The sequence below is a fragment of the Vipera berus genome (assembly GCF_964194415.1).
Source record: "Vipera berus genome assembly, chromosome: Z".
Lineage (NCBI taxonomy): Eukaryota > Metazoa > Chordata > Lepidosauria > Squamata > Viperidae > Vipera > Vipera berus.
Window position 1 is genome coordinate 107,332,224 of NC_138205.1, and position 8,215 is coordinate 107,340,438.

The following is an 8,215-nucleotide window of genomic DNA, read 5'->3' on the forward strand; positions in this document are numbered from 1 at the left end:
TTAAAAAAATATTTAGCGGAATTTATTCATATTGACCAAAACGGCTTCTTGCCTAAAAGACAAATTAGACATAATGTCAGGATCATACTAGACATCTTAGAATACTATGAATTTCATAGCAAAAAACAAGTGGCATTAATTTTTGTCGATGCTCAGAAAGCCTTTGATAATGTCAAATGGAATTTAATGTTCACTCAACTCAAACAGATGGAATTCGGAGAAAAAATTATGAATATGTTTAAAGCAATCTATTCCAAGCAAGAGGCAAAAGTAATCATAAACGGAGAATTAACAAATAGCATTCAAATACAAAAAGGTACGAGACAAGGCTGTCCACTATCTCCTTTATTTTTCATTCTTTCTTTAGAAGTACTCACAAGAATAATCCGAAAAGATAAGATGATTAAAGGATTAGAAATCAGAAAAGAGACATTTAAACTACAGGCTTATGCGGATGATTTAGTTTTCATCTCGGAACACCCTTTAGAATCTGGAACAAGATTATTAGAGGTGCTGGAAAATTATGGAGATGTTGCGGGATTAAAAATTAACACAGAAAAAACTAAAATGCTCGTTAAAAATATGTCCAACTTGCAAGAGACTGAGTTAGTAGAAAAAATTGACATCCAGACATCTAAAAAAGTATTTGGGGATACAACTATCAGCAAGATGTACTACACTTAAAAGAGAAAATTATGATAAGTTAATGGACCAAATTATAGTAGACCTAGATCAGGGGTATGATTCATGGACTTCAACTCCCAGAATTCCTGAGCCAGCCATGCTGGCTCAGGAATTCTGGGAGTTGAAGTCCATGAGTGATTAAAGAGCCGAGGTTGCCTACCCCTGACCTAGATAGATGGAAAAACTTGCAGCTCTCTTTTATGGGAAGAATAGCGACAATCAAGATGAATATACTGCCCAAATTACTCTTTTTATTCCAATGTGTACCAATTAAATTAGGTAAGGATTTTTTTGAAAATTTAAATAGAGTTACATCTAAATTTATGTGACAAGGTAAAAAACTGAGAATCAAGTTAAAATTATTACAGGATGCAAAGGAAAGAGGAGGGCTCGGCCTCCCAGATTGGGAAAAATATTATCAAGCAGCAATAGCGGTATAGATAAAGGATTGGATACATATAAGGAATAGAAGACTACTAGCCTTAGAAGGTCATGACATGCAAATTGGGTGGCATGCTATAATGTGGAATGGAAAATATAGGGCTCATCAGTATTTTCAGAATCATCATATTAGACGGGCACTATTAGATGTGTGGATAAAAATTAAAAAAATTAACTATATAGAAATTCCCAGTTGGCTATATTAGAGATTTTTATGCACCCCAAGTTTATAAATCTAGGAAGTGTAATTACATATAAAGATCTCTTAGATGAAAATGGAGACCTGAAAACAAGAAAAAGATTATCAGAAGATGGTGTAGTGTTGGAATGGTGGGCATACTTACAAATACAGTCACAATACAGAAAAGAAAAAAAAACCAGGGATAAAATTAGAGCATACACAATTAGATAAAATTCTTCTAGGAACAGAAGATCGATTGATAAAAAAGATATACCAATATTTATTAGAACAGGATTTATTAGAAGAACAGATAAAAGAAACAATGTTAACCTGGAGTAAAAATTTTGGTTATAATATTGACTTAGATAATTGGCAAATACTATGGGATAGAAATAGGAGGTTAACGCTAGCCACCTCCTATAAAGAGAATTTGTACAAGATGTATTATAGATGGCATCTTCCCCCTACAAGGTTAGCAAAAATAGATAAAAAAATCTCACCAATATGCTGGAAATGCAGAAGGCTTCAAGGGACTTATTATCATATGTGGTGGGAATGTTCAGAAGCGAAAATTTTTTGGCAGTGGATTAAAAATTGGTTGGAAGAAATATTACAACAAAAAATTAATTTAAAACCAGAAATCTTTTTATTAGGGATTATTAACGATAATCTCAGTAAAGCATCTCTCTACTTATTAGTACATATCTTAATCGCAGCAAAACTGGCATATGCCCAAAAATGGAAAAGAAAGGAAACACCCACTGAAGAAGAAATAATTGATAAAATTTTATCCTGTGCTGAAATGGACAGGTTAACCCTAGAGATCAAAAATAAGAACGAAACGGAGTATTATGAAATTTGGCAAAATTTGTACAATTGGTTAGAGTAAGGAGGATCGCTGAGATGAACATTGTTTGATTGGTTGATAATGTAAAGATTTTTTTATTAGCATCTATATAATGGACATAACTGAAAGATACGTAAATATAATGCTGAGGACTGAAGGACTGTTTACTAAAAAAGCGACAGATCTTATATGTACAGTTTTTTATACTCTGTCCTGTTATAGATTGTATTTTAGGTTTTTGTTATTTCTTTCTGTAACATAAGATAATACTAATAGTAGTGTTGTAGCTAGGGAAGTTGAATCATGTCTACTTTTGTTTTTAAATGTATATTTAATAAAAAATTTAAAAAAAGAACAGGACAGGATAGGATAGGATAGGATAGGATTGAATATTCTCACTGTCAGGAAATTTCTCCTTAGTTCTAGGTTGTTTCTCTCTCTGATAGGTTTCCATCCATTGCTTCTTGTTTTGCCTTCAGTGCTTTGGAAAATAAATTGACACCCCCCCCCTTCTTTGTAGCTGCCCCTCAAATATTGGAAGACTGCTATCATGTCTCCCCTCATCCTTCTCTTCATTAAACCAGACATACCCAATTCTGGCAACCGTTTTTTATATGTTTTAGCCTCCAGTCCCCTCATCACTCTTGTTGTTCTTCTTTGCAGTCTTTCTGGAATCTCAACATCTTTTTTACATCATGGGGAGCAAAACTGGATGCAGGATTCCAAGTGTGCTCTTACCAAGGCATTATAGAGTGATATTAACACTTCACGAGCCTGATCTTGATTTTATCCCTCTGTTATTGCAGCCTGGAACTGCATTGGCCTTTTTGGCAGCTGCAGCACATGGCTGGCTCCTGTTTAAGCGATTTTCACTAGGACTCCACAATCCCTCTCACAGTTGCTACTATTGAGGGAGGTGCCATTTATACTGTAGGAAGGAAGGAAACACAAAGTCAGCCATCAAGGACTCACACCTAGATGAACCTTTTGCTAATGAGTTAGCTAATGTATTCAGGAAACACATCACCGTAGTAGAGATTTTAAAAGCCCTGAGATCCATTGGGAGACAAATTCTGGACCACGTCAGAGATCAAACAGGGCCCTGACAAACACAGCTGGCAGGTTTTGTCATCCAAAGACAGAGGAGGGAACTAGAGGGTTCAGCTATCCTGGACTTACATCTTACTAATAGAGATGAAATGAGGGAGGGGATTGAAATTGTGGGAACTTTGGGGGAGAGGGATTGTGTCACAGTGGAATTCTACATAATGCAAGCACTAGTAACTGAACAATGTTAAACTACTGTCTGAAACTTTAAGAGAGATGATTTCAACAAACTAAGATATAGTTTAGGAAGGGTTCCATGGATGGAAATCCTAAAGGGGAAAAATAACTCAAAATGCTTGGGAAACTTTGAAAGATGAGATTACAAAAGGGCAATTTAACACAATACCCCAGAGAAAAGAGAAACGAGACCCCAAACAAAGCCAGCATGGTTTCATAAAGTACTGTGATAAACGGGGGGGGGGGGAATGGAAATGTATACAAAACGGAAAGAGGGACATATAACTAAAACAGAACAGAATAGGAAAGCTAAGAGTCTCTGTAGATTCTCAATCATCCAACTCATGGTTGTCCCAAATGTGCTTTTTGTTTCTTCAAAAGGCAACTGCACTATCTTGGTTTTTTCCCCTTTGAAAACTTTTCACTTCTCATCTAAGAAGCTTCCCCAGTTCTAACCAATGTGGGGACTTGAAGGAGTTCTATTCTTTGCAGCCATCCAGTTGTTGGCACTTTGAGAGTCTGTTCTTAGCATTTGGAGAGTCCTGCAGGGCCATTTGGGGGAGGGTTCTCTGTATTTTCAGAGTCACCTGAATTGGGGTAAACAGTTGTTGGACCTCCCAGGACAGCTGGAAGGACTACATTGTCAGCAAACTAAGAGATAGTTCAGGAAGGATTCCATGGCTGGAAATCCTAAAGGGGAAAAGAACTCAAAATGCTTGGGAAACTGAAAAATGGGATTAGAAAAGGGCAATTTAACACTGTATCACAGAGAAAGAGAAACAAGAGACCCCAGACAAAGCCAGCATGGTTGCATAAAGTACTCTGATACACTGAGAAAAACAAATGGAAAGAGGGATAATAGGATAGAACAGAACAGGAGAAAGAATAGGATAGAGTAGAGTAGAGTAGAGTAGAGTAGAATAGAATAGAATAGAATAGAATAGAATAGAATAGAATAGAATAGAATAGAATAGAATAGAATAGAATAGAATAGAATAGAATAGAATAGAATAGAATAGAATAGAATTAGAGGGAGGCCTGTTCAGTTTTAATCCAGATTGCCTCTTTGACTCCTCTTTCAAACCAGTGGTCCTCTGTCCAGAATGTCAACCTTACTGTCCTAAGCAGAGTTGACTCTCTTCTTGCAAATGAGCAGCTGAATTTTGTTCTGCAGAGTTTGTTCTTCGTGTTGTGTCATGCATTCCTGAAATGGTTGTTTAGTCCCCTTAATGTGAAGGTCTGTCATGTCTGCAGAGTTCACGAAAAGCACCACCACTACAGGACACAGAAGAGCAATACAACTCAAGATAAGCCAGGAGATGATCCGAAGATGCCTATCCACTTCAGACCAGTTCAAATCGGCGGAGGTAAATGGGTTAAATGGAACAACTTGCCTTGTGGATTCTCCAACACTGGAAGTTTTTCAGAAGAGATTGGACAACCTTTTCTCTGAAATGGTGTAGGGCAGACATGTCAAACTTGCGACGTCGTGCAATATATTGGGATTGTTTTGCCATTGCCGGCAGTGGGGTGGGCGCGACTTCTGCATGACATGTCCGGCCGGTGGGCTGGCACTTTGACATCCCTGGTGTAGCAGGGAGTTGGACTAGAAGACCTCTAAGGTCCCTTCCAACTCTTTTGTTTCCATTTCTGTCTTTTAATCATATTTGCTCTCCCACTCATTTATCAAGCAACGATTTGAGAATCTAACTAGGCTATAAATATCAAGAAAAAAAACTTAGAAACCAATGTGCATTTTGAAAAAGTTTAGAGGACTAGATTTATCATTGCATAAATACACAAATAAATATTATTTCAATATTTTTAAAACTCCAAGGTGATTCTACTTTCAATCTCATTTTAAAATAGTTGTTTTCTTAACTCCGATCTTAGCACCCCACATCCATTAAGCGACATGTAACCTCTCACCCAAAGACAAGTAATTATATAATAGGGATTCTGCATTCTAGCTTAGTTTCATTCATCACAGACTGAAACTGTACTCCATTCCAGGATACTTAATTATTGGTTTAAGTAAAAACCAGTTTTTCAAGATATGTCACTCCATATCCCCACAGTAGTTGTAATAAAAATGATTGTGCTTTGTTCTTTCTGAACACTAGCTTATTAACAAATATTATCCCATCCCCAAAACAAAAGTCTAAGAAATCTCTGTATCATCTAGGTAACAAGTGTAATTATTCAGCCTAGAGTAATCTTGAAACTGACTAAGGTATTTCATAGTCCCAGTTGGTCTCTCTGCATATTTATAAACTTTATTTTGCAGAGCAGAATAGTGGTTTGGAATTCTCTGTTGACTCCAATGTTTGTTTGTTTGTTTAAGTGTTCTTTCTACAGTCATGTTAACATACACTCCTCCTCCCATCCTTGAGCCAGCAGAAAATATACTGGTAGTCCTTGACTTACAATCACAACTGGGACCTGAATTTCCTTTGCTAAGTAAAGGTTAGCAACAACCTGGTTGTGGTTGTTAAGTAACTTGCATCTGATTCTGTGATTGTTAAATGACTCCCACAGACATTAAGCAAATCTTACCCCATTAAATTTGCTTGTCAAAAGGTTGCAAATGGCAATTATGTGACCCTGGGATGCTGCAACAGTTGTAAATATATGCTGATTACAAAATACCTGAATGTTGATCGCGTGACCATGGGGATGATGTTATGATCATAAGTGTAAGGGTCAATCATGAGTCGCTTTTTTAATAGTATTGTAACTCTGAACAGTTGTTAAATGAATAATCATAAGTGAAGAACTACCTTTACCAGCATAATTTGTATTGCTGCTACAGCCAAATTTTCAGCTTCCTCTGAGTCTGTCAGTATAGGTTTCCTGTGGAACAACTTAAGAACAGTAATTAGTGGTTTTCCCAGCCTTCATTTCCTTTCCCATCCAACGTATTCACCCAGTTGGAAAAGCAGTTATCAGTTGTTCTTCTTAATAGTAGGAAGGCATGGGGAACTGGGTAAATGCCTGGTTTGAGGGTTTAGCCACATTTCAAAATGTTTGACAGACAGATAACTAACATGAAGATTTTCAACCATTAACCTGTCACTCAAGTTAGTTCTGAACACAGGTGTACCCATTTTTTAAAAGAAGAAATACATTACCTGAAAACTGACACCTTAAAAGAAATGTAAAGTGCTCCCATGGTGGATTGAGACTGAGGCAGTCTACATTATGACAAGATCTTTAAAAATGAGAGTAATTATCTCATACATGCATGCCAATGCGTTCATTCTCACTGTTATGTCCGGATTGACGAGCAGAGACAGCGAGGCTTAGCAAGGAACATTTATTGAACTCACATATGTCAACTGACTAACAACGGTTAAACACTACCTTATATACTAACTGTTATTCAAAACGTAACCAATCCCCAACCTTGAATCTCCCGCTGAGAAGTAACAGCCAATGGCTGCACTGGGTTTTCCCGCCGAAGGAGAACCCTCCCGTAACTAAGGACACAACACCCCTTCCCCCCTGGATGAAATTTACCATTGGATATAGTCCTTCAAGTACCCAGGAGGCTTATGCTTCCTGACTGGGTATCTGCTGACCATACTAGCTGCTGAATGGGTTTCAGTTCCACCATTGCCAATTGCCTCTGACCCAGGTGTGTGTATTGGTGTTTCAGATGGTGAATCCCTATCGGGCTGTTGTTGTTGATGCTGTTGTTGGGGTTCACTGGACTGACTGGACGACTCTGTTGGGCTGTCAGGACGCAATTTCTGTTTCAGCATTGCGAAACTGGGGGGTTGCTTCTATTGACCTGAATTGTATTTCCCTCCCATTACCCCCTGGTGCTGTGTTTACCCTGGCTGGGGAAGGAACAGTGTCTGCTGTGGTGTTCTCACCTACTTTGTTGGCTAGTACACATTCGGGGGCCCTTTTCCTTAACTGATCAATGTGTCTCCTAAGCAGTTGCCTCCCTTCCCCCTCAATTAAATACGACAGTGGTCCAGTTTTGTCAATTACTGCCCCAGGAACCCATTTGTCCCTAATACGAATCTCCAGATTGTCGTATTTGCAGCGCAGGGCTGCTTCTCTGACCGCCGCCACAAACTGTTGAATAGATTCACCCGGCCGTTGGTTCCGCTTCTCGAATATCCGCCGCCAAAACAGCTCCGACCTTTTAGGGGTGAAATGGACCTTCAGCTTGGCCAACAGGTCAGCGTACGATACGCTGGAGACTGGCAGGGGTTGGCACAGGCCTACGGTTACCCGGTAAACCGGTGTGCCGCTGATTGTTAGGAGAGCCGCCGCCTTTTTCCTGTCCTCCGTGATCCCGTTGACCAGCATGAACCCCTCGACTTGACCGACATACTCCTCCCAGTCTTCGGGGTAATTAGGGTCGAACTCCTTCAGAGACCCCACTTGCGCCATCCTTTAGGTCTACTCGCTTGCTGCTCGGTTGACTGTGGTTCAAATTTCCCGCTTTTCGCCCGGTCGGGGTTTTTTTGTTTTTTTTTTCTATTCCCCCGGCTCCTTCGCTGATCTGCTGTCAGATCCCACCTTCGTCGCCACTGTTATGTCCGGATTGACGAGCAGAGACAGCGAGGCTTAGCAAGGAACATTTATTGAACTCACATATGTCAACTGACTAACAACGGTTAAACACTACCTTATATACTAACTGTTATTCAAAACGTAACCAATCCCCAACCTTGAATCTCCCGCTGAGAAGTAACAGCCAATGGCTGCACTGGGTTTTCCCGCCGAAGGAGAACCCTCCCGTAACTAAGGACACAACACTC